The sequence below is a fragment of the Cricetulus griseus genome, chromosome 2 (assembly GCF_003668045.3).
Source record: "Cricetulus griseus strain 17A/GY chromosome 2, alternate assembly CriGri-PICRH-1.0, whole genome shotgun sequence".
NCBI lineage: Eukaryota > Metazoa > Chordata > Mammalia > Rodentia > Cricetidae > Cricetulus > Cricetulus griseus.
Window position 1 is genome coordinate 415,721,065 of NC_048595.1, and position 25,411 is coordinate 415,746,475.

At 39.8% G+C, this 25,411-nt stretch overlaps 1 protein-coding gene across 1 annotated transcript in view; it reads left to right on the forward strand.

Annotated features, from left to right (window-relative positions):
• The first annotated feature begins 4,031 nt into the window (after positions 1-4,031).
• The window catches only part of LOC100770975 (partitioning defective 3 homolog B), a 1,032,377-nt gene continuing 1,010,997 nt past the window's right edge, over positions 4,032-25,411 (forward strand). The window contains exons 1-2 of the mRNA XM_035440979.1: positions 4,032-5,367; positions 7,266-7,372. The gene's annotated coding sequence lies outside the window, so the exon portion shown is untranslated. The remainder of the gene's footprint in view (positions 5,368-7,265; positions 7,373-25,411) is intronic.

The following is a 25,411-nucleotide window of genomic DNA, read 5'->3' on the forward strand; positions in this document are numbered from 1 at the left end:
TGTGGTGGAGACAGGAAGATTCCTGGAGCTCCCTAACCAGCTATCTAACTGAATTGATGAACTCCAGGTTCAGTGAGAGACGCTATCTAAAGAAAGCACAAAGCAGGAAAGTAGTGGAGAAGATACCGAACATTCACCTCTGGCCTACACACACACACACACACACACACACACACACACACACACACACACACACACACACACACACACACACACACACGTACGCATGTGCACACACATATATTCCCCATAAAGTTAAAGCTACTCTTAGCATGTTAGTCCACATAGACAAAGCCCCTGAAGACAAAATGGTTTATAGAAAGTGTAGCTAGGTAGAAATTTAGGGCATATATTGGCAATCAGCTTTACAGGAATGTAAAATGAAAGCTAACAGGAATGTCTAGGAGTGAGAATTAAGAGGAAAGTATCCTTTGGACTGCTATGAATAGATATTATTAAATCTGGAATCTAACAAATTATGCAAGAGAACTTAGCCTGATGAGTAAGGATGCTGACTGGTAAAGAGATTAAAAATGAGCATGAAATTTGTTTATCTCCCCCTTTCAATGATGGGCATATAACTCCATCCTTGAGATAGCAAAATAAAGGAAGTCTTCAATTAAATCTCTGATAAGAAATTGTGGAACACTGTGCGCTTCAAATTCTTTTTATAATTATAAGTCTCAGTGCTTTCCAAGGCATATTGTTTGTGCTCAGTTGCATGTAATAGCCAGAGTTTGCCACGTGAATGTAATTCAGTTGTGGGATTGAAAACTTCCTGTGCTATAATGGTTCTAATAATAATAACTGCATATTTCTAGAGGACTTTGCTTGAAAATCAAGTTCAGAGAATTCTCTCGTTGTTCTTACTATTTTTGTGATGTAAGTGCAGTGCCAATGTTGTGCATGGAAACGAAATCTTTCTAATGTATTCCAAAGACACACCACTTCTTCCAACCTTTACTTACCAATACTATACACTCGTTGGCAGAGCCAAATGAGCACTGCATCTCCTGGCATCATTGAAAAGCTTATTTTAAAATGCCATATGTTGCTATGATTCATGCTGTGTTTTTAATGATTATTGCACATGCAAGCAAAATGCTATATTAGTTTTATATTCATGTAACTCCTGATTATCACAAACACATGTGATGAGAGACAGGAACAATATTAGGGTGCCAGAGATGAGAAGAATAGCAGAAAGGTTCACCAATCTAGAGTTTCATCTTTACACCCAATTGAACTTGTGTCATTCAAGACAAATGGTAGCATTTAACTTTCATCTTAATAGGTATTAGATGGGAGGTCCTACTAGGACCTCCCCTGCAGAAAGCAAAACCCAAGAACCAATCTCTGGCCAGACTTTAAAGAATATATGGTGGTTTCTGAAAGAGCTGTGGAATAAATAGAAAATAAACAATAATATACATAAGAATTGTGAATATCCTAAAGTGGTATCCAGGAGTTGTTTTCAAATGTAGCATTCTTTGGAACTTCTAGGAGGTCTTGTTAAAGCACAGGTTTCTGGGGTTTGCCTTGTTTCTCATCCAGAACGTCTAAAGTGAAGCCCAAGAATGTTCAGTTTCCACAAGCTCCTGGGCAATGCTACTTGCTCTTGGTGCCCAGGACATGTTGAGAACCGCTTTAATGAATGGTAAGGATTAAATATGTAGGTTCTGGAATGCAAGTGCTGGGACTGAATCCTGCCTTTACTCTTTGTTGGCTGTTAAACCTTTAACAAGCGCTTCTCCTTATTGCCTCAGTCTATTCATCTATAAACAGAAGACTGCAACAGGGTTTGCCACGAGTGCTATGGTCAGGGAGACAATGCTTGTAGGGCAATGGCACAGTGCCAGGCACACAACAAGTGTTAATTATTCAGGACATTTTCTATTACTAGTTCCCAAATACCACTTCTTAAATCATAACTAGTGTGACAAAGAATCATATCTAGATGAATACTATATATTTAAATTAGAAATAAACATATACAATATAAAGCTATAAAATGCTGTTTTGTGGGAACAAGTTTGCTTGGCTATGAGAGAACATTCGTCTGATTTTTGTTGCTGAAATACCCTGAGGTCTATAGGCATCATGATGCTATGGCTGGGTAGTCATTTACTTGAGTGACCACAAGAACCGTGATTGTGACCTTCATGAAGGTGAAATGGGGGAATGAATAGACATGAGTTCGAGTTGAGGATTCAGGAAGATTACCCATCAGATATCATCTGGATCCTAGTACTGGGGGCACTGTAGAAATCTGTAGGAAGTGAGCAACTCAGTAAGGATGTGACTCAATGGTGGTAAGTGAAGCCACTGTGGCAAGGGGTAAATAGGGCCACATGCAGGAATGGAATGCAGCTGCATTTGACTCAATGCAGCAGAATAAGAAGCCCCAGTGTCCCTTGGGCTCACTAACGGGTGAGTGCATGATGCAGCAACATCACCCCCACTGCTACTGCAATCTTCAGGCAATTATCTTGGGACCAGATCTGAGAACTTAGGGATGAGATCCCTGTCCTGATCACTTGATGACTTCTGCTTTTTAAATGGAAGTTTCAAGGTGAGTCACAATGTAAAGTTCAAAAACTCTTCTTACTCTGCCAGGGTGGGATATGTTTTCTGTTCTCCAGGCTTTTGGGACAGTCCTGTGTTCTCTTCCCAACAGCAGCCCAGGGTTCCATTACCATGCACAATGTACTTCTGTGTGTTTCTTAAAGATAAAAAGCTATTTCCGTGAATAGCTTGGAATGATTTTTTTTATTTAAATTAAAAACAATCTTATTTTACACCGATCCCAGTTCCCTCTCCTTCCCATCCTCCCATATCCCCCTCTAAACCCCCATCTCACCCCTCACCCACTCCCCAGGGAGGGTGAGGTGTTCCATGGGGTATCATCAAAATCTGTCACATCATTTGAGGCAAGTCCTAGGTGCTCCCCCATGTATCTATGCTGAGAGAGTATCCCTCCATAGGGAATGGGTTCCCAAAGTCCATGTACTAGGGTAAATACTGGTTCCACTGCCAGAGGCCCCATAGACTGCCCTGGTCTCCCAACTGACACTCACGTTCAGGGGGCCTGGTTTGTACCTATGCTGGTTCCTTAGCTGTCAGACTGGGGTCCATGTGCTCTCACTTTCTAGAGCCAGCTGTGTCTGCAGGTTTCCCCAGCATGGTCTTGACCCCTTTGCTTATCACTCCTCCCCCTCTACAACAGAACTCCAGGAGTTCAGCTCAGTGTTTAGCTGTGAATCTCTGCTGCTGCTTCAGTTGGGTACTGGATGAAGGCTCTAGGATGGCATTTAAAGTAGTCATCAATCTCATTATCGGGGAAGGGCATTTAAGGTAGCCTCTATACTATTGCTTAGATTCTTAGTTGGGGGTCATCCTTGTGGATCCCTGGACATTTCCCTTGTGCCAGATTTCTCTTTAAACCAATAATGGCTCCCTCTATTCAGGTATCTCTTTTCTTGCTTTTTCTCTGTTTTTCCCCCACCTTGATCTTCCTGATCCTTCATGTTCTCCTCTGTCCCTCCCCTTCCTTCTACCTCCTTTCCCCCTCCCCCTGTGCTCCCAATTTGCTCAGGAGATCTTGTATGGAGGTTCCTCAGGAAAATGGGAATCAGTCTACCTCAAGATCCAGCAATTCCACTCTTAGGCATAATACCCAAAGGATGCACATTCATACCACGAGGACATCTGTCCAACTATGTTCATAACAGCATTATTTGTAATAGCCAGAACCTGAAAGCAGCCTAGATACCCTTCAACAGAAGATTGGATAAAGAAAATGTGGTAAATTTATACAATGGAGTACTACTCGGCAGGACTGAAATCTTGAAATTTGCAGGCAAATGGATGGAACAAAAAGAAACTATACTGAGTGACATAACCCAGACCTAAAAAGAAAAACATGGTATGTTCTCACTCATAAGTAGATATTAAACATAGAGCAAAAGATAATCAGCCTACATACAATTCACAGCTCCAGAGAAGCTAGGAAGTAAGGAGGACCCTAAGAGTGACATCCATCAATACCTGCAGAAGAGGAAAAAGACAAGATCTCCTGAGGTTGGCATGACTTTGTTAGCCTTAATTATCCACTCTCTCATATCATTAAAATAGAAAAACAATTCAAAACATTTTGAAGAAGCATATTACGGACTGTTCAAATGTTTTGAGTGGGGGAGTCAGCAATTGGGAAATTAAGACAATCGTGGAATTCAGGAGCAAGCAAAAACTAGGAAAATCCCAGTGCTCACAGACAGTTAATAATCAACTGTTTTGATGCTGCATTCAGTACTGAGTCCAGTACTGCCATGATGAGCACAGATGGAAATGTTGACCCAAATAAACCATAAGATAACCTTCCTCAACATCAACGGAGTTACAGCAATTAACAGTCAAAGGTCTTGTCTTTCCAAAAGGCATCCTGGAAGGAGAACCTGGCTATGCATCATTTATTCGAGAGGTGACCCTGGAAAGCACAGTCACAGTATGAAGTGAGACAAGGAAAGCCGATAAAGAAGGATTGTAGCAATGGATCCCTGGTACTGGTACCCAGAAGGATCTGTGAAGAACGCAGGTCAGGGATGTCCTCTCATAGATCCAGGGTTTTCATTAAGCATAAGATTAAAAAAAAAAAAAAGGCATTACAGTATGCTTCAATGATGCAGATGACAGGCCCAATGGCCAGCCACCAGAACCGACCACCAGGTTTGAGCTGGGGCCACACTGCTGATGTACTCTTCTCTGCCTGTGATTAAATAGGTTGAAGATACTAAAGCCAACCTACATTTGCAGTTGAGGGACTGCTTTTTGTTAAACATGTTGACAGTTTTGCTGATCCATGAAGGTGAATCATTGCCTGCTGTGACACAAGCAACTGAACTCCTTTCCCTCTACTTCCCTGGGGTCAGACTTGCCTTGTGTGTGAAAACCCCCCTTACCTCCCTGTTCTCTGGCTTATCTCCTTTTAGTACAATTCCCCCGGGCCTCTGCTTAATATCCTTCTAGTGTGTGCTTCTTAGAGAATACAAACTAACACATCTGTTGCCATCCATTACTCCTTGATGGGTGGTACTCATTGGGCATAACTCCCAGAAGATCAGTGTGACCCATGAATTGGTGCCAGGCTTCCAGGACCAGCAGATACTACCAGGCAGAGAGGCAGGGGCTTCTCTGAGGAAACTGTTCTTTTTGGTGGCTCCTGGTGAGCATAAACAGAGGGTGACCATAGTGACAGTATCTGCAACTGGATTCAAATGAATAAACAGACTGTTGAGTGCTATGAATATGTCCAGGATTTCGAAAAGGAGGGCTTCAGGTAGTGATGCTTCCAGGACTCTGGCAGGAAAGGTAAGCATTTTACATTACTAGAGTTACTTTGATTTTTTTCCCCTTACCTAGTGATCTGAATAAACAAAACGGTCTTATTTACTTTCTCATATTCTAATTTTGTTAGTTGCTATTTATTGAGAGGAGAACCATTTCATGTTCGGATCATGTACATATTCCAGTAAAAATAGAAGCAAAAAGATGCTCTGAATAAATGCTCTGAGTACTGAGTCCTATATTAGCCATCTGATGGTGTTATCTCCCTTCCTACTCAGCACCCCGAGGACAAAGCACCATATGTATAATAGGTGAGGGGCTGAGAGTTGGATTCCTTATGTGGCCATAAACATGATCAGAATGAGATAATTATATGAAAACACTGTTGTAAACTATAAAAGGCAAAAAGGAGTTATTTTGAGCTCTTTGCAAACCATTATCCACTGGTTCATGTGGACCATGGGTCAAGGTAAATCCTCAGATGTAGGAGACCCGGAAGAAGAAAAGCTCCCTAGGCTCTGTTTAGCATATAATCGTATACATCCTCTGAATGTATGTCCCACTCTATTAGCTTACTTTAAATACAACTTAAAGCTTTGATGATACCAAGATGATAAAAGCAATCTTTACCTAGTGAGAAAACATTCTATTCCATATGTTAGATGATACACCATTTGTTGTGATTCCAGCATCCCTGAATGTGCTACATATATTTGTAATTTAATAAAGTCAGTCTTCTGCCTGTGGGATATTATAGTGCAATTTCAAGTGTACCATTAAGAATACAGCTGATCTATTCTGCAGCCTGACTTAGCTGCAAATGTGGAAAAATTATTGACGCCACATGATAAAAATGAAGAAACATGAAACCTTAAGAAAAATGGAGAATCTAATTTAAAAGAATGGAAGAGGCAGAGATAAAATCAGGACAGTGAATGATCCAACAGCATGCACTAATATATCTTTTGTACTTTCTCTTCTTAACTGAATAATAGAGGTAGGTCAGAATTTGCATTGGTGTGAATCACACAGATGAAGCGATAGGAAGCAGGAGACACATATATTATCTGGTCAATTTTAACAGATACAGTTCAATTGCTCAGTGGTTCATCTGTCTTTTTTTTGTGGGAGAGCTGAACAAAGGTGACCCTCAGAACTCGTTACAAGGTCTTGTTATTTGAGAAACATTTTATTTGTGTGTGTGTGTGTGTGTGTGTGTGTGTGTGTGTGTGTGTGTGTGTATTTTCTTGAGATGGTCTTAAAGATTAATGTCTAAAATAAACTCAGCTGTTGAAAAATTGTTAAGATACCATCAGAAAAGTAATTCAACATGTCCCTGATGCTTTTAACTCGTGAAATGAAATACCAATGTGCAACACACTTGAGAAAGAGCAACAATGCTTTGGTTTTCAGAGGATGTGTTTTAGCTAACAATTTCAAGTTCATTTTCATCTTAGGAAATTAAATTAATCTTCTCACAAATTTAGTGAGCATCTTCCTTATCCTTTAGTTATCCCAATGAATATAGCTGGCACAAGTAGAAATATTTTAAAAATCACAGGTCTCTTGGAATTATATAAACAAAAACAAAGAAGGTGTGTGTGTGTGTGTGTGTGTGTGTGTGTGTGTGTGTGTGTGTGTGTGTGTGTACCAAAGTCAGTTCTGTTCCTGGCTTTCATATTCAATTGTTATATGTCCACAGCTTAGCTATAAAATAAGGGTTAGGGCTCTAAAAGACTATGTCTGTGCACACTAACCTTCATTTATTTACCTCATCCGTCTTACTACTCAAATTCTTTGTTCTTATATTGAATATAATTCCTAGCAAATGGTAGGGACTCAATAAGATCTGTTGACTGAATGAATAATCACATATAAATAAACATAAATCTTTCTTTTGACTCGTGTGTATATTCGCTTAGGATTTGTTGACTGGCTGAAGGCGATAATGTGTCTAAATGATGCCTTCACTTCGGATATGCAAAACTGCTTGCCATCTCAGGAAACAGTATGAAAACAAGGATTAAAGGTATGGCCGGGTGTTGAGTAATGGATCCTTTCTTGGTGTACACAATACATTTCAAAGACAAGGGGTAAAGTAACAAAAGAATGGAATTCTTCCATATTCCTAAGATTTGTATATTTACTACAGAGTGTAAATCCATAATACTTCAAAATTTGCAGAACTGATTCAGCCCATTGAATTCATCAAATATTTAGAATAGTACAATGCTCCTTAGAAGAGGGCTGCTTAGGTGCTATGTCGTGAATATTTAATTAGACATCTTGTTGTAGCATCAAAATGTTATACTAAGCCACAATGTGCTCTTTTGGAATAATAAATGGATAATGGGATTGAGTACCCTGAAGGAATTTCAAAATTTTAGATATGTCTATGGAAACTGTCAACTTAGACTCACAAGATGAAATCCTAGCTCTAGCTTCCTCAGATCATCTATTCCAAACTAAAAACAGATGTACTGGCCATTTATGCACCAAACTGAAATGGATGGGCCTATTTGGGAACCTGTACATTGTAACAACTTTTGTTTTTGAATATGAATGAGAGAGCTTCATGCAAGGTGTTAAGAGATGATTTTAAAAAATAGGACTGGAGGCAGTCTACCCTAACCCAGAACTGTGAAACTTGTCTCTGTGATTTTCTAATGGCGGCTACATTACATTGTGCATTTGGCAAAATCTTGAGAATTGCAGAACCCAAGGAACATACCCTAAAGAAGACCATATACTCCAGTTAAAAATCATATAGCATTATGGGCTCAGGAACTATAATAGACATTCTATATGAAGAGAAAACATTGGCAATAGAGGGAACTGGAGTAAAGAGTGGGGGAATGCATGACATGCTATTGTGTCTACATATGCACAAGCTGCACTGTCTGCTCAAGTCTCTGCACATGCAGAGCTGCTTCAAAAATAGTCTACTAATTAGAAAACTGCTGTGGGAATTATTTTACCTAAAGTCAACTTAGGGATTCGCTAAGCTGACTACAGGTGAAATGTCTTTTCGTGGTTGTTCCTGGGAATGGTGATGGAGGAAGCTGTCTTTCTTCTTTTCTTATGTTGTTGTATTTGGGTTTATTTTGTTTTCAGAGACAGGGTCTTGATTATGTAGCTGAGGCTGGCCTGGAACTCAAGATTCTCTGCCTCCCAGGTTTGTCCACTATACCTGGGAGGAAAAGTGACTGTGACATGAAAAGTGCTTTACAGGCTGGCAAGACAGCTCAGCAATTAAATGCACATCTCATACAAGCTGATAACTTCAGTTTGATTCCCAGAGCTCATGGTGGAAGGAAAGAATTAACTCCTCAGAGCTGTCCTCTGACTTCCACATGTGTGTCCTGGAACTCACTGAGCCTGCACACAGACACACAGACAGACAGGCACACACACACACACACACACACACACACACACACCACACACACACACACACACACACACACACACACACTGATGATGATAATAATAAAATCCTTTCCTCTTTCCAGACCTTTGCTATAGAATGTAGATACCAAATGCTTTCAAAGGCTCATGCTGGCTGCAAAAAGAGGTCTTCTTATTTTGTATCTTGCACTTAGTTTTGATAAATTCTAATAACCAAGTATGAGACCAGAATCATGTGCGCACATTCCATGTCATATGATATGATTCCCCAGGAAGCTAAACAGTAAGAAACATGTCATCATAATAAGGCAAAATTTCAGAGTCTATGAGGCTTACAAGAAATCAAGGCAATGATCCAGGTCAGCCCCTTTTCTTAGCTAAAAATCAACTAAGGCTCAAACATACATCCTCTGGGCATGAAAAGCTCTATGCCAGCATTAGACCTTGGTCCAGTTGTAGACATTCTCAAGCTGTTTCCTGAGCAATGGATTAATATTTAACTTGTGAATGCTGCCTAGTCCCTAGGTAATTGCTTTTCTCTCTTCTTTTGGCTGCAAGAAAACTCAGAACCGCACTTGTAGCCCATTTCCAGGACATTTATAGGTCTCCTTTCCTCCTGACTACTGTGTTTTCTTCCTGATCTGGCAGGTTTTTGATTGTATCAAATGCAAGGCAGGTGACTTTAAACAGTCCCTCTCCCAGACCCCTCCTACCGTCTCTCACATCAATTGAGCAGATATATGTGAGTTTCAGTAAAATTTTGAGGGGGCGAATGTGACAGTGGAGATATTGTAAAATGGTGCTATGTATCCTACAGGATCCAGCAGTGCCTGCTTTCCTTCATCAAAACAAGACAGTTGTTCTGATATGTCAGGGAACAAGATCAGAATGGCGTAGTTACCTGAAGAATGGGCACTCCTCTTAAAATTAAATAAGTTTGCACTTTCCCTTGGGTAGGACAGAACCTAATCTGTGGTAAGCAAAAGGAAAAGTCTCCAGCTTTTAAGTCCTAGTTACAATTTAATATGAAGATGACCATGGCAGTACCATTTATTCAATATTATCAATACTCTGTTGTTACAGAAGGAGCCATGTGGTCTTCTGAGTGAAAAGTAGGAATTCCACAAAGCAGCCTTCACTCTTATCATAGCTTACATGTGCCCTGCTTATTCAGTAGCTGTCATTAAAGGGACACTATCTTTAGTACAAGGAGTCGTCTTGACATTGACAAGGACAGGCCCAGTAGCCAAATGAGCCAAAACTATGAATAGGCGAATCACAGAATAGTAAAATCCAAATGGCAGCAGACATACAAAGGAAGCTCAAAATGACAAACAAGTCAGAGAAATGCAAATTCAAGTAACAATGAAAAATCATGCATTCGTTTGACAAAAACAAAAACAAAACAAAAGAGTCATTCCACCTTGGGCAAAAGATTACTCTAGTGTATTGAAAGTGGAAATGAGAACTAGAGGCAAGATGTGATAAAATAGAATCCTTTTTATAAGCCAACAACAACAGTCCATTTGTGTATGAGGATATATGTAATACGTATGTGTCTACCTGTATGTGAGCATGGAAAGACACATGGAAGGATGTGGGCACAGAACTGCTAACATGGATAACCTTTGAGGTGAGGAGAACTAATGAAGATACAGGAGGGAGGAGAATGGTACTCCAAAACCTGATGGAAAACACATCACACTAAAAACAACATGTACCACCTGAACACATTTTGAAATTGTGTATATTTTTCTACATAAAGAAACAAAACTGAAATACATACATTTCAGGAGATTCGTTGTATATGTGCTCTGGGAAATGACTAGGGCAGAAAAGCTATTTCTTTATAAATTAATCTAAAGCAGATATGTGTCCCAGAAATTTGGGCAAACTCCACCCCCTTGCAAGGGTAATGGCATGGGCCGTCACTTGAATTGTACACATGGGTGGTACAAAAAGCAGTTAGGTCCCTCTAGGATCAAGTAGAGAATAAGAATAAAGGACATGACTAGCACAGGTCACTAGACTAATGCTCTCCAACACCCAACACTCCCAAATGGGTTCTCAAACCAGTGACCTGCATCTACCAGAGAGATGACCAGAACTTTGCTGAAAGTTAGCACTTTGTCCTCCTTAGGCCACCTAGGAATTCCTTCTAACCAATCATTATTCTGATCCATGAAGCCAAACAGGTCCTACTTGAAAGAGTCAAGGTAGAAAAAGCTACATTCATTGGCCCTTCTGTCTCTGAACCAAAGATCCCCAAATTTGGAAGTGCTGCTTCCCTGGTTCCATGCTCCCATGATTTCCCTGTGCAGGCTTTCAGCCTGTAACAATGCTGGTCATTGGCCTAAAAGGGATTAGGCTTCTCAATTAAGGGTCTCAGAAGAAGCCAGGCTCTCTGCTATGCTCTGATCTGTTCAGATAACACAATGGGGACTTGCTTCTGTTTCCATGAATACAGCCCACCTAAGAGTGCAGAGTACACAGTATTGATCCTTCTTTTCCCAAGAAGCGCACTGTTAGTTCAGTTTGAAGTTGTGATCAATTCCTGTTATTTCTGAATTAACTGTCTCATACTAGGAATTGAACTTGTGCAAAAGCTTTTAACTGTTTAGAACAGTAACTGCCTTATTCCTTTTCCTATTGATTTTGATGGAGGATCCCAAAGTGCTGTGATCATTTCATATGTCAATTATATTTTTATGTGTCCTGTGAGCTGCCATCTTGTTGCAAAAGAAATTACCCCAAACCTTAACAGCTTAAATTAACAACTGACATTGAGAGTGTCATAGAGGTATAAGGAATTTAACATCAACCCAGTGAGGTGGTTCTGACTTAGCTATTTTGTGAGGCTATGACCAAGACATTATTCAAATGTTGAGTCTTGGTCACTCTGGGATAGGACATCTGCTTCCCAGGTGACTTCTGCATGACAGGAAAGGTGGTGTTGATTGCTGCAAGAGACATTAGGTCTTGTGAATCTCTTCTGAGGTCCACAGAGATCCTCAAACACAAGGGGTGGCTTTCTTCCATGTGTTGAACCAAGAGGAGCATAGAGAGAGCAGCCACACAGTTGATGTGCCTCAGAAGTCACACGACCACTCCCACCAGAATGTGGAATGGGAATTGCCTCCATCTGTTGTGGGAAAAGATGTTAAAGGATTCTAGGCATATTTTTAAATCACAGTAGCTGATTTAGTTGTAGGATGAAAAGAGAAATCAAATTGTTACTAAACAAGAGGCGGTTTGAATCCTGCCTCTGCTGTTTACCATCTTGAAAATCTTGGAATATTTATCAATCTGCCTGAGTCTTTTTCTTGAACAGAGAGTGGAAATAAGAATGTTTACCTTGTGAGGTTACAGCAGCAATTAAATTGGGTGAAATAAGAGTGTAATGTGTGCTCATTAAACTGGTATATATATTCATTCCATTAATTGATACAGAGAGATGCTGAAAAAACAGACGAGCATACTCCATACAAAGCAACACCTTATCATGGGCAGAATATGTCATATCTTGTCTGTCTCTGGTATAAACAAGCCTGAAACCTGGCTATTAAGAACAAAGGAATCAGAATCCTGCAAAAGACACATATTGAATTTATGTGTATATATTGAATTTATGTGAATATATATATATATATGTATATATATTAGTAACTTATGCTTATATTTCAAGTGTCCTTTAAGTTTTCTAGCCAAAAATTATCTTAAAAAACATTAAAAACTGTTCATATTCTTTACAGATATCAAAGAGTAAGAAGTATATTAAGGTGAATTTTTACAGAAATGGTGTTTTCCTGTCTTTGGTATTCAGTAAGGCACATAAGTGATGCTTTAATCCCCTGGTTATGTGAAGCATTCAGTATATTAACTTCAAAGTACTTTATTTTATTTTTTAATATAGAAAAACATAAAGCATCAAATGAAATAAGTTTATAATTTACTGAATGTTACTGTCAAAATGAAGAGAAAAAAAAGATATCCAGCAGCTTGTTTTCCTGGCTTTTACCCAGTGCTTGAGTTTTTTTGTTTGTTTGTTTGTTTTGTTTTGTTTTGTTTTGTTTTGTTTGTTTGTTTTTAAGTAGGAGCTAGTCCTTAGAATGTTTCAGGACACAAACGTTGTTTCTAGCTCCATTTTACAGAAAGAGACACTGAGCCCCAAAAGCCAAGCATGTCTCAATTGCCCGAGAAATTAGAATTTGGAGCCCCATTGGACATGTGTGTTTTCTACTGCTCTTGACTGGGATGCTGTGATAATGCCAGGCACTGTGAAATAATTTTGTGTATTTCTAGCTACTTCACAAATGAATATGAAGGCAATAACTCTTGCATGCTCTGCAGTATCCAACCTTACAGGCCATTACCTCACAGTTTAATAGAAAAAAAAAAAAAACAGGGTTCTATGATGAGATTTATGGAGGTTTTCTTAAATCTTTGAAAATACATCTTGTGTTCCAACCTGGGTGAAAGTGCACCTACTTTCTTCTATGCAAGACTGATTTTAAGAGTGTCCCAGTCCTCCTTGGAAGTTTGAGAGAGGCCTGTCAGCCATCCCAGCATCCGACACTGTCTTTTATTCATTTCTGGCTCAGCATTTACTGTGGTAACAGATCATCAGGTACTCATGACAATATTTGGCAGTTCACAGTTCAAGGCAGCAATGTGCTCTGAGTGATGGGGTTTACAGTATCTACATGGTTATGATTATAAAATTGTGCATGGGCCAAGGAGAGAAAATAGCCCAGCAGATTATATTTCAGTGCACCCATTAGTAGATCAGCATGAGATGTCATCAGTAGCACAGGAATTCATCAACTTCACAGGCACCCAAGCAACATTGAAGCTCTAACATTTACCAGAAATATAACAGTAATAAAGACAGACAAGACTTGAAATGGTCTAATGGGCCCAGTACAAATATGGCAGAAGATTAACAGTGCTAAATTCTCCAGCACGGAAACATCCCTCAACATTCAGTAAGCAGTTTGTTCAAAGTCAGGGCCTACAAGTACAAATATTTGCATCAGCATAAATATGTTTCTGGGATGGACACACATTCAAACACACTTGGGTCTGCATAGTAAGATTGAGTTCATAGTCTTCAAAAGTGTATTAGGGTTTCAACCTAATGCATTTTACCTCCATACCCTGAAGTATTCCTTCTAAATTTGTCAACTTTTTGCCATCTATTGATGAAAATACTTTGTTCTTTTTGTAGTCATGCTTGTATTTGGCAATGCATAGTTTGGTCTTCTAGAATACTAATTATTTTTTACCATCATGTACTTGAGGTATACAGAAACATGGGCAAATAACATGAAATTTTAACTTCCTTACCTAGTGATATTACAACATATTCAGTGCATTTAAAGTCCTGTGTTGGCCTTTTCTTGTTTAATTCATTCATCCTCAAGAATAATTTTTCTGCTGAGTTATAGTTTATCATTTTTAATACCCATCTAATATATAGAGAGTGGGTAGGGGGAGCTAATGTAAATATTCACTATGTCTTCATGTTAAGTGTCTACTTCCATAAAATACATACTATAATTTGAGTGTTTTGAAATTTTATATAACTAGAATCATTTGTGAGTATGACAAATTTACCATTTTGTGCATGTGTCTGTGTATTTATACATATTTGCAACTGTGAGAGTACATGTATGCGTAGAAGCCTGAGGAATCTTCCTCTCTCTCCACCTTACTCAACGAGGCAAAAATCTCTCAGTTGACCCCAGAGCTCACCAATATGACTAGTGTAGCTACTCACCTTTCTCTGAGGATCTCCTGTCTTTACTTCCCAAGCACTGGAATTAACAGTAGGCCACCATACCCACCTGACATTTACAATTCAGGGGATCAGAACTCTAATCCTCATACTTAATTGGCAAGTGTAACCCAATGTTTGCCCAGTTTTCAAGCTTACTTTTACAATGTTTTTCAAAAGTTTTGTTGTCATTTTGTTTTGTTTTTGTTTTTTTGAGACAGGGTATGTCTGTGTAGTTCTCACTGTCCTGGAACTCGCTCTGTAGACCAGCCTGGTCTTGAATTTGGAGCTCTTCCTGCTTCTACCTCTCAAGTGCTGGGATTAAAGGCATGTGCCACTACCACTCTGGCAACACTGTTTTAACAAAATTCATCTATGTTGACATCTAGAGCTCTAGTTCACTCATCTTCATCACTATTTTTAGCACTATATAATGACACTACAATTTGTCTAGCCATTCACCTACAGATCTTCTCCACACAATTGTTTATGCTTATATATAAACTACAAGCAATTTAAAAAGATTTTCAATGTCTATATTAAAAAAATATTGAGAAAAGGAAGCATGTTTGTATTGCTAGCAGTATTTGCTCATGGCAGAATCTAAAGAACATCTGTTGCTTGCTATTCAGTATTTGAGCTCTGTCACTCATTCTACTGAGAAATCACCATTGTAAGCACATGCTATTAAAATGTAACTGCATGCGGTAGTCAGATTTGCTTTCCTATTGTTAATATTATTTGTTCCGTAAAAGTAATATACATGTCAAAATTAGTGGCTGTCACTGCCTTGTTCTTCTATGTATTCTTAACAGCTGATTCATTGCTTCATTGTATACATGAACATTCACAAAGTGTTTTTCAGTTGAAAATGAAATTCAAGCTTGTTAGACACAGTTCTATTGACTAAGGATAGCTATGGAAGGGGACCATCCTTCCCATGACATGAACCTTAACAGGGAAAATAACATGAAATATAATAGAAGTGTAAACAGAATACTAAAGGAAAAAGAAAGTGAGTCAAGTCACATTTGTAGACTGAATCTAGCTTCATTCTCATAGTCAATCATTAGCAATTGTGTAGTTTTTTTAAATGCTTTAAATGAAAACTGACAGCAGTATTGTAATATGCCTTTGCTTAGGTATTTCAAAGTTAAAACAGCACGTTGGCAGTAGCAAAGGAATAGCTAACTATACATAAAAACAATGAAGAAGAGGCAGAGAACAATCATAACTTTAATTCATAGTAAATAACTTAAACAAGTACAATATAGTTGATGCATAACTTCGTAGACATAAACGATCCTTGCTCCACAAGTTACTCACTTGAAATAAAATGCCTTTTTAAATCAATAGATGAAGTTAATATTGTCTCACAATGCCTCTGGGAGAACAAAGAAATAATTTGAAAGCAAGGATGGGCAACCCATGGTGTCTACACTGCTTGTGCTTGCTGCCTTTATTTCCTATTTTTTCACATTAAAGATTTGTTTTCCTTCAAGTAAAAAAATATTATGAAGGTAGTACATTGTGAAAACTTGAGCACTCCCCACAAATTTACAAAGAAATAAAAACTTCAATACTAATCTTATTTGTCGCATGTAACTGCTATTGATGTTTTAGTAGACAGATAATTTCTTATCAGGGCACATAGATTCATTTTCAACAAAGCAATATATATTGTAGAAAATTTTGTGAACTTCACTGCATGATATATGTTGTGTATATTTTCCACAGCATAATTGTCCTTTATTTTATTCTGATTTTTTAAACTTTTTATTGTTTCTTTGTGGATTTCACATCATCCATCCCGATCTCCCAGTCCCTTCAAATCCACCCTGTGCCCTCTCCCTGAAAATAAAATAAAATTTAAAAGAAAAACTCCCAAACAAAAATAAAACAAGCAAACACACAAAAATCTTGGTGTGGAATCTGTAGTGTGGCCCAGTGAGTCACACAGCATACCCTTTAGTCCATATATCTTTACTTGTAAGCATTCACTGTTATGAGTCATTGCTCTGGTTTGAGGCTTCTGCCTTCTGCTACACTATCGGTACTGGGCCTTCACTGGAACTCCTCTTGGATATCCTGTTGTTGCCTTGTATCATGGAGATCCTGCAGCTTTGGATCTGCCAGTCTGAACTCTTAACATGCTCCAGCAGTTCATAGATGAGGTGCATGCAGGGATGGGACAACTCATAGTTCTGGTTCTGGGCCTGGGTGGTAGCTGGCTTGGTCAGCCCACCAGCTTTCCCTCATCATCCCCACTGGAGAAGCTCTCCAGCAGTGTCCCAGCTAGCTCACCCAATTGCAGCAGGGCAGCAAGGAGTTGGGCCAGTTCTCCTCATGCCCTCCATCCTGCTCACACACCCACACACCCATGACCATCTCTACTGTTTTGCTCAGATGAGGTACAAGGCCCACTCTCCTGAGTTCTACAGTTGGTGAGGGACAGAGCCAACTCTGTTCTGCCTGCAGCAAGTGGCAAGGGAATGGGGGAGGGCCCTGGGGGTATCTGTCCCTTCCTTCCTCCACAGTATGGCAGATGGGAATGGGACCAGACATCCTATGCATGTTTTCTGGGCTGGATCATCTGTGCTCCGCATCAATAGGGTAAGGTCTACTGTGCTTCCTGGGCAAGGTGTAAGACCTGCTCTCCCAAGTGCTGTCACTGGTGAGGGGCAGAATCAGCTCTCCAATTCTAGTGACCACGAGATTAACTTTCCTGTCTGAAGTAGGTGACAAGGGGCAAGGGGCAAGGGGCAAGGGGTGGGAGGGCCATTTCTCCCTCTCTCACACCACCTAGTGACACACAGTGGGTCTAGCTCTCCCTCTCTCACATCTTCAGGGCTGGCTCACCCACACCCCTGCCAATAGGGTCAGCTCTATTGTGCTGCCCAGGCAAGTTGCAGGGCCTGCTCTCCCGAGTCCTGCAGTTGGTGAGGGGCAGGGCTCTTTTTCCCTAGTGCTGCAGCCAGTGAGAGTTGGGGCCAACTCTGTGCAGCCCTATCCTCACTGCCTTCAGTGGTAACAGAAGCCATGAACATCAGCACAGACGGCAGCTGCTTCAGGGCCATGGACTCAGAGCCGCCTCCCAGGCTCAGATGACACCAGGCCACTTAGATCTGTATGGCCTTACCAGTGGCATGGCCCTCAGACACTAACATGGCCTTAGGTGGTGACCCAGACCCTTGGTGTCCTAGTGGCCCTTGATGGCAAAACAGGCCACAGATAGCAACACAGACCTTGGCTGCGGTTGGACCATAGACCTAGGCATAGTCTTTGGCAGCAGCCTGAGCCCAGATGTCACCGTGGCCCTGGTTGGCAGTGCAGGTCACTCAGATCAGCATGGACCCAGCAGCAGAATGGCCCTTGAACACCAACATGGCCCCAGGTACGTGCCCAGATGCTGGGACAGACTCTGGCTGTGGCAGGGCCTTGATTTTTAATGACTCCACATAACTATATCATTTAGGTAGGCCATAATTTATTCACCATGACTTCAGGTTTGAAACTTTGTTTCTAGGTTGTTTTTTAACCTTATGAGAAACATCATAGTAAGTATCCTAATTGATAAGTACTTATTTATATCCATAATGACTCATTCAGCCAGCACAATTTTCTCAGAGTCAGATGTTACAATATGTGTAATGTTTTTATGAGCTGCCAAACTGTTTCTCAAAGACATTCTACTCATTCCCACCCTCATTTTGACAGTTTGAGAAATAGTAGCTCCTCAAACAATAGCTCATCCATTCCACTAAGGCACAATTCTGCTCCATCTCCTTCATCGTCTGTGCCCACACCCTTTGCTATGCAACCTCTTGGTGGGCTGCTTGATGTGGCTGCTCGTGTTCTTTCGTAATTGCACTTCCTTCATCTGAGAATCTTCAGAAATGCTTGCTCTCTGCTCCATTACCTAGGCTAACCCCAAGAATAGATACAGAAAAGTTAAATCTCCACTCAACTACAAAGTGTGTGCCTGAATCCAGCAAAAGACTGAATCTCCTTGATTGAATATAATCAAGTTTAACCAATACCCCACTGAGTCAAAGAGTTAGTTAATAATAAGAAATGTGGGGGATTGGGACACTTTGGGGAGTAATTTATTATATAGTAAATAGCTAAATGCTATGTCCTCAATGTTGTTCTCTCCACCTCGCTTACAGTTAAAATTTCAATGCAAATTGACAGAATATGGGGCTGGTGAGATGGCTCAGGCAGTAAGGTGTATGCCTTGCAATCATGAAGACTTGAGTTTGGTTCTTTAGCAATCACATAAAAAGCCAGGAGCAGCATCATGTACCTATTATTCTAGCTCTCAGGAGGCAGATCCCTGGGGCTTGCTGTCTAGAAAATGGAGCTAAACCAGTGCATTTCAGTTTCAGTGAGAAACTCCCATCTCAGAAAAGATGGCAGAGAGCAATTGAGGAGGACACCAGACATTGACTTCAGACCTTTACATGTTAGTGCACAGGCATGCATATAACACACACACACACACACACACACACACACACACACACACACACACACTTACAGGCTACAAGGTATTTCAATTATACTTCCTCATTTATCCTTAACATGATTTTGTAAATCAGAAAGCCATCCTTCAGAAACCCTTGATGGGTCATTACAAAATGGTAAGGAAGAATTCTAAAATAACATAAGCATTAATATTTTAGGTTTCTCAGGCTTTATGCTCTCTTGTGAACATTCAGTGTGCAAAGTTGATACAAAAGCTCCCACAAACAATGGGTGAAAGAATGGGCGTGGTTGTATTCTGATACATTTTCATCTAAAAATTCACCATGATTACTTTGCCAGAAATATTTATGGCTAACATGTTTACCAACCTAGTCAGTGACCAATGCCTTCCCCCATTTAGTCCCACAAAAGTGCTAAAATTTGGCACCTCTGTTAGCTAGATTTATAGATATAAATCTATAAATATAGATATAAATATATATGTACATAACATATATATATATATGCAATACACACTCTGTGTATGTGCATGCTTATTTCTATGACTATGTGTGTGAAGTAAGATTTCATAGATTAGGAAGTGACAAAGGTCCATCTTCTTCAATTTCCTTAGAAAACTGAAGCTACCAGGAAATCTCAGTGAAAAAAAAAAAAAAGAAAAGAAAACCCTGGTAATGTATCTCCTTGAAAGCAATCAGGGTTCAAAGGCCCACTGATGCCAAAGAGATGATGGTTGGGAAAGAAACATAATGGCTGCTGGTCAATCATGAAAATAGAAAATAACTGAGGAGAATCCATCAAAATAGGTGACGTGTGAAAATGAGAACTTCTCAACTTGGTTCACAAAGAAGCAATTTGAAATGAAAACCCATGAATGCGTGAATGAATGAATGAATGAGTGATTTAAGAGGTACTTAGGGAGCTAATGTCAAGCCAGCTCTATCTCGGTAAAGGTTAATTGAGGTAATGCTGCTGTCTCATCCTCTGGGGGTGCAGCCCACAGTGAGAAGCTTGGCTACAGCAGCAAAGATTTGCACAATTTTGAAGTGATCAGAACCGTGTACGGTGCTCTCCGGTTTTAGAAGAGTTTAATTACAGGGTCACACAGTACAGAAAAGAGTGATGGGTCACATCGGGTGTTAGGACTGAATCACCAGTGTCAGTTTCCAGCTGTGACAGCTGAGCTCACCCCTCCTATCCTCCATTTTAAAAAATGTGTAACATGAACCAAGTCTTGGAGAGGCTGAGGCAGAGGGTCAAAAGCACACCCTCACAAAGATGAACACCAATGTACATAAAATGAATTATTTTAACAGTTCCAGGCCTTCATGGTCTGTATTAGGCGCCCCAGGCCAGTTTAGGGCTACAGTGTGAGGCCCATCCCAAAACAAAAGAAAAAAACAAAACAAAAGCAGTAAGATCACGTGAATACAATAATACAGACTAAACTCTAAGATTATTTTGCAGATTAAAGGAAGGAATATATTTAATGAATTTAGACTTTCATCACAAGGATTAATATATATACATTATTTAGCTATTTGTAAAACCAGAGCTAGGCTCAGGATAAAACAGGAACCCTGTTCTTGTGAAACTCAACTCTGTGGAGACACAACAGATGACTATGATAAAGTGTGAGCAGTGTGACAAGGGCATTTATAAGGGTCTTGGGGAAAACACAAGGAATTGGCAAATCAATTTTCTCTATTGAGTCAGAAGGTACTGTATGTCTCTGTGTGTGTTTTATTAATAACAATTATTAATACTATTGTCAGGTTACTGTGACAATTAAGTATAATCACCATACTGTCATCTCCTTTTGAGTTAATGATTAAAGATTACTCTCCTCAGCATGGGCATTGGGATGCAATCAGGGACTGATGAGTACTTGTTGAATTCAAGCTCTTAGTAAAGAAAATGCTCACTTTGATTTTAAAAAGTTAAAAAATATGATTCAAGAACCATAATTAAGAAAATAATTAATTCTGTTAATCTAAGGCCATAGTCTACATTTTTTGAGGCTTCAATGGGTATATATGATATGCCTGTTAGCAGTTTGGGAATGAGACATATATGAGTTTGTGTTTCCATTTGAGCTGTTATAACTATCGTAAGCCCTGGTTAGTGTCTTAGCCTCTATGACGATTTGTGTATAATAAGATGATGTTTAAAGGGCTGAAGCATCAGTTCTCCAGCCAGGGTGTCTGAGTAAGCCCTAGCTTGCTAGAGGAACATGACAGTGGGTCTAGTATAAGGAGCTCAGGAGAGTGAGATGCAGAGGGAAGGAGAAGGAAAAAAAAGCAATGTGCAAATAGACAGTTTGCTACTGCTGGAGAGACATGGGCTCCACACCTTCCTAGAAAGTTTCAGTGAAAGGCCTCAGGGTAGATTCACCAGGTGAAAAGCAAGCTGGAATGTTCACACCACCCTGTCAGTTTCACTGACTAAGAGATACCCCTGGGGGCTGTTGAACCCCCAGTTCTTCCAGGCTACTGTGTGAGAAAGGAGAAAACACTCACTCTTAGGGCTTTGGAAAGACCTAAGAGATCCTGGCTAAGAGGCTGAGGGACGGAAGGTTCAGGAGAATGGACACTATCTTCACACTAGTAAATGTTGATAGGAGTTACAGGTGGACAGCTGCTGCAGTGAGGGTGGGAGAGGTGGCATCTCTGAGTTCTGTCAAATTGATGAACCCCTCTCCCCTTTGTCTGTATACTAGGTCAAGAATAAAGTCTACAGAGGACACTTTACAAATAAATGCAATGAATGATCTGTGGTTATACATAAGAATTTATTTTAAAATAAATTTATAAAAGATATTTAGGTAATCAAAAAATGAAACTATAGCCAGTGTGGTAGGTAACATTAGACAACTATTCCATTTCTTGGATATGACATAAAATTCTTTTCCAAGGCTGGGGACGTGCTAGGCACATGCTCTACCACTGAGTTGCACACATACCCTTAGCAAAGAGGAACAACAGAGGTTCCTTCCTTGACTATGATAACCAGGTTGGCTACTTAGGGAAAGGCTTATTCTTAGCAAGAGCATACTGAAGGCTAACAAGAAAGTGGATAATGACTACATCTTCTTTAAATGTTTAACAATTGCACACACACACACACACACACACACACACAGAGAGAGAGAGAGAGAGAGAGAGAGAGAGAGAGAGAGAGAGAGAGAGAAAGAGAGAGAGAAAGAGAGAGAGAGAGGTGGAAGATGTATGGCAAAATTTCAACAGTATAGGCAAAGATATAGAGTGTTCACTGTGGGAGGTTCAGAGGTCTTTATGCCCACAGATAAGCACTAAGAGAACTAGTAATATTAAAACACACAGGCTGTTCCTTCAACAGGAGGATGGCGAATCTGTTCTCTGCCCAGAAGGCTGGTGTAGACATAATTAATAGCCTGGTGATATTTTTTTACTATCTGTGCAAACCACACTGGATTCTCTCCCCAAACCCTTATCATGAATCTGTCCATCTATAGAACCTATCTTTATGGAAGATGTCACATGCACTTTACAAAGAGTTTCTATGTAAGCATGTTGTGCAAGCACTGTGCCAACTGAGCTGTCTCCTCAACCCCTCATTATACATTAACTTTATTTTGTAGAGGCTTTAAGATTTTCAAAGTCGCTAGGAAAAAATATAAAAGGAAGAATTTGTCTCCACAGGATTAATCTGCTGTGAGGATTAGTTGATAGCTCAGGGAGGAACAATGTGTCATGTGGCTGAGAGCAAGGACCTTTTTCAGACTGTGTGGGCACCCTCTGCATTTCCTAATCACTCCTGGGCGCATCTTAGGCAAGAGACATGTGTTCTCACCTGCTGACCAGGATTAATGAAAATCTTATTGTTTGACAATTGTTCTGAGGATCAAGTGGGATGATGAATATATTGCATGGAGAGTGGTACCTGAGGAATACACCAGCAATGCTAAGCATTATCATTGCCCTCAACCAACACCACCTCCTGTTCTTTTAAAAGGTTCTCAGTTTAAGTGGTAAGTGTTCTGATCTCACCATCCCCTATGACAATGCTGAGGACTGTTAACTAAAGGTATACAAACACAGAAACACCTTCAAATCTGATGCTGTTATTATTATTATTTTTCTTTATTCTCACTTTACTCTATCCATCTAGGACAGACACAAGATAGTACTAAATGAGCTTTTGGGCAGGGATCCAGGAAGTAGATATAATCTGATGGAATCCCGAGCAGAGCCTGATGTAAGAGATGGGTTCCACCAAGTCAGAATAAAGAGAGCAGATCCTGGGCAAATGTGGAGATGCTGGGCCATTTAGGAAGACGCAGGCATATGCTGAGGGATGAAATTTGGGGGCTAGTTACTAGCATGTAAGAAATATATATATCTGTGAAAAGCTAGAACAGACCAAGTTCTTACCATGTGGAATTTGTAAGGTTTACTCTTGGCATGCTGAGTGGGAGAGACTGTCCTAGAAGCCAGTATACGAAGCAAAGAGCCCTCAAGCCATAACCTGGCTTTCAGTCTAGGCTCACCACTCACTGGAGGAGAAAACTTCAAATCCAGTGGCTCTTTTTCTTCCTCTCATTTTGCATGTGTGTGGTGACCATTTTAGTTACTGAGGTTGGGTCCTTGATGAACCTGGAGCTTGCTGGTTTGCTTGCTTTGGGGACCCCATCTCTCAGTCTTTCATTACAGACAGGCCTTCATACCTGTGGCTTTTTATGTACATGTGGGGGATACACATAAAACACTTACATGACAAGTGACACTTCATATATGGAGCCACCTCTCCAGCCCCCAAATTCACTGTTTAAACCTTGGTTTCCTTGTTTATAGAATTGGCTCTCAATGTTTAGATTCTTTTTATAATCTGTAGAAATAGAACTCGAGTTTAACATTCTGACTCTAGAACTGGACAATACTCGTTTAATTCAGTGTGATTGTAGGTAATTAGTTTGCCCACACGGATGGGGAAATTATGTCCTAGAGGTATTATTTAAGTAAAGAAAGCAAAACATGCTTAGCTAAGAGCCAATGACAGAGGAATCACATGGGATATTTCAGATTAGGAACTGCATGTCACTAGAACAAACCAAATGGCAGCAGTTATCAATGCAAAAGCATATCTCATGTCAAGAACCAAGAAGTCCATGGATACCAACCCAGAAATGGTGTGGCCTTGTATTCTTGTGAGGACTGAAAAGATTTTTTATCTTGCCACTTTGTAGTGGGTAGGTACTATGGGCCATGGTGCATGGTGGGAATGTTATCTTTTTTTTTTTTTTTTTTTTTTTTGAGTAGGAAACTGGAAAACCAGGAGACCTACTACTAATGAGAGAAAGGAGGAGGGAATTGGGGACTATTAAAACCTTCAGTAACTGTTAGCTTCTATTTGACTGTTATTATTTTAGTATTCTTCATATGATTGTTATTAATGTTCCAATAATTTTGCAAGTGAGAATTAGATGGCATTGGCACCTCAGATTTCAGGGATTGATGATAACAACCAAGGCAGTTATTATAAAAACTTATTTCCATTAAGATCCATTAAGAATATACTCTCATCCCAGACACTAAAGGCTAGAGAAATAAGTGTCATTCTAGCATCTGATTTCATATTCATAATAATGTGCAAAAAATGGATTATGTCCCAAAATGATTGAGAAGCTGTGGTTTGGTTGATGAACTGAAGATGATATCGAAGAGAAGATCAAGCAACCGTAGACCTTTAGATGCCTGGGAATAGTATATTTATTTTAATGTCACAAAATGGGAATCAATTTCAGTTTCAAATGAAGAATATATATGCATTGGAATTAAATGCTCTTAAAATGTTTAGACTCTATTTTGGCTCTAAAAAGTTGAAAAACATTAAGAATTGGTGGCATAGGGACACATATATATTAAAAAAAAAAACAGTACCCCATTTTGCAATAACACATTTTCTAATTGGTACCACACAGCCCAACATGATACAGAGACCATAATAAACAGGAGAATCAAGAACTGGGAACTAAACCATAAAGCCATGTCCCTAAACACAGGTTCTCAAAGATGACCAAAGATGGAAGGCAAATATTCAATTTCCCTTCTCTCAAGCTCTATTTACTGTTCTGTTTAACTTTTCACTTGCTGAGATATCTTTGAAAACCCAAGGCTGGAAGACCCTCTGACAACAGAAGTCTCCAGAAAGCACTGGTGCTCAGCCTTCCTAATGCTGTGACCCTTTAATACAGTACCTCATGCTGTCCTGCCCCCCAATCATAAAATTATTTCTTTGTTACTTCACAGCTGTAATTTTGCTACTTTTATGAATCATAATGTAAATATCTGATATGCAGGATATCTGATATTCGACCCCCAAAGGGGTCACAACCCACAGATTGAGAACTGCTGTTCC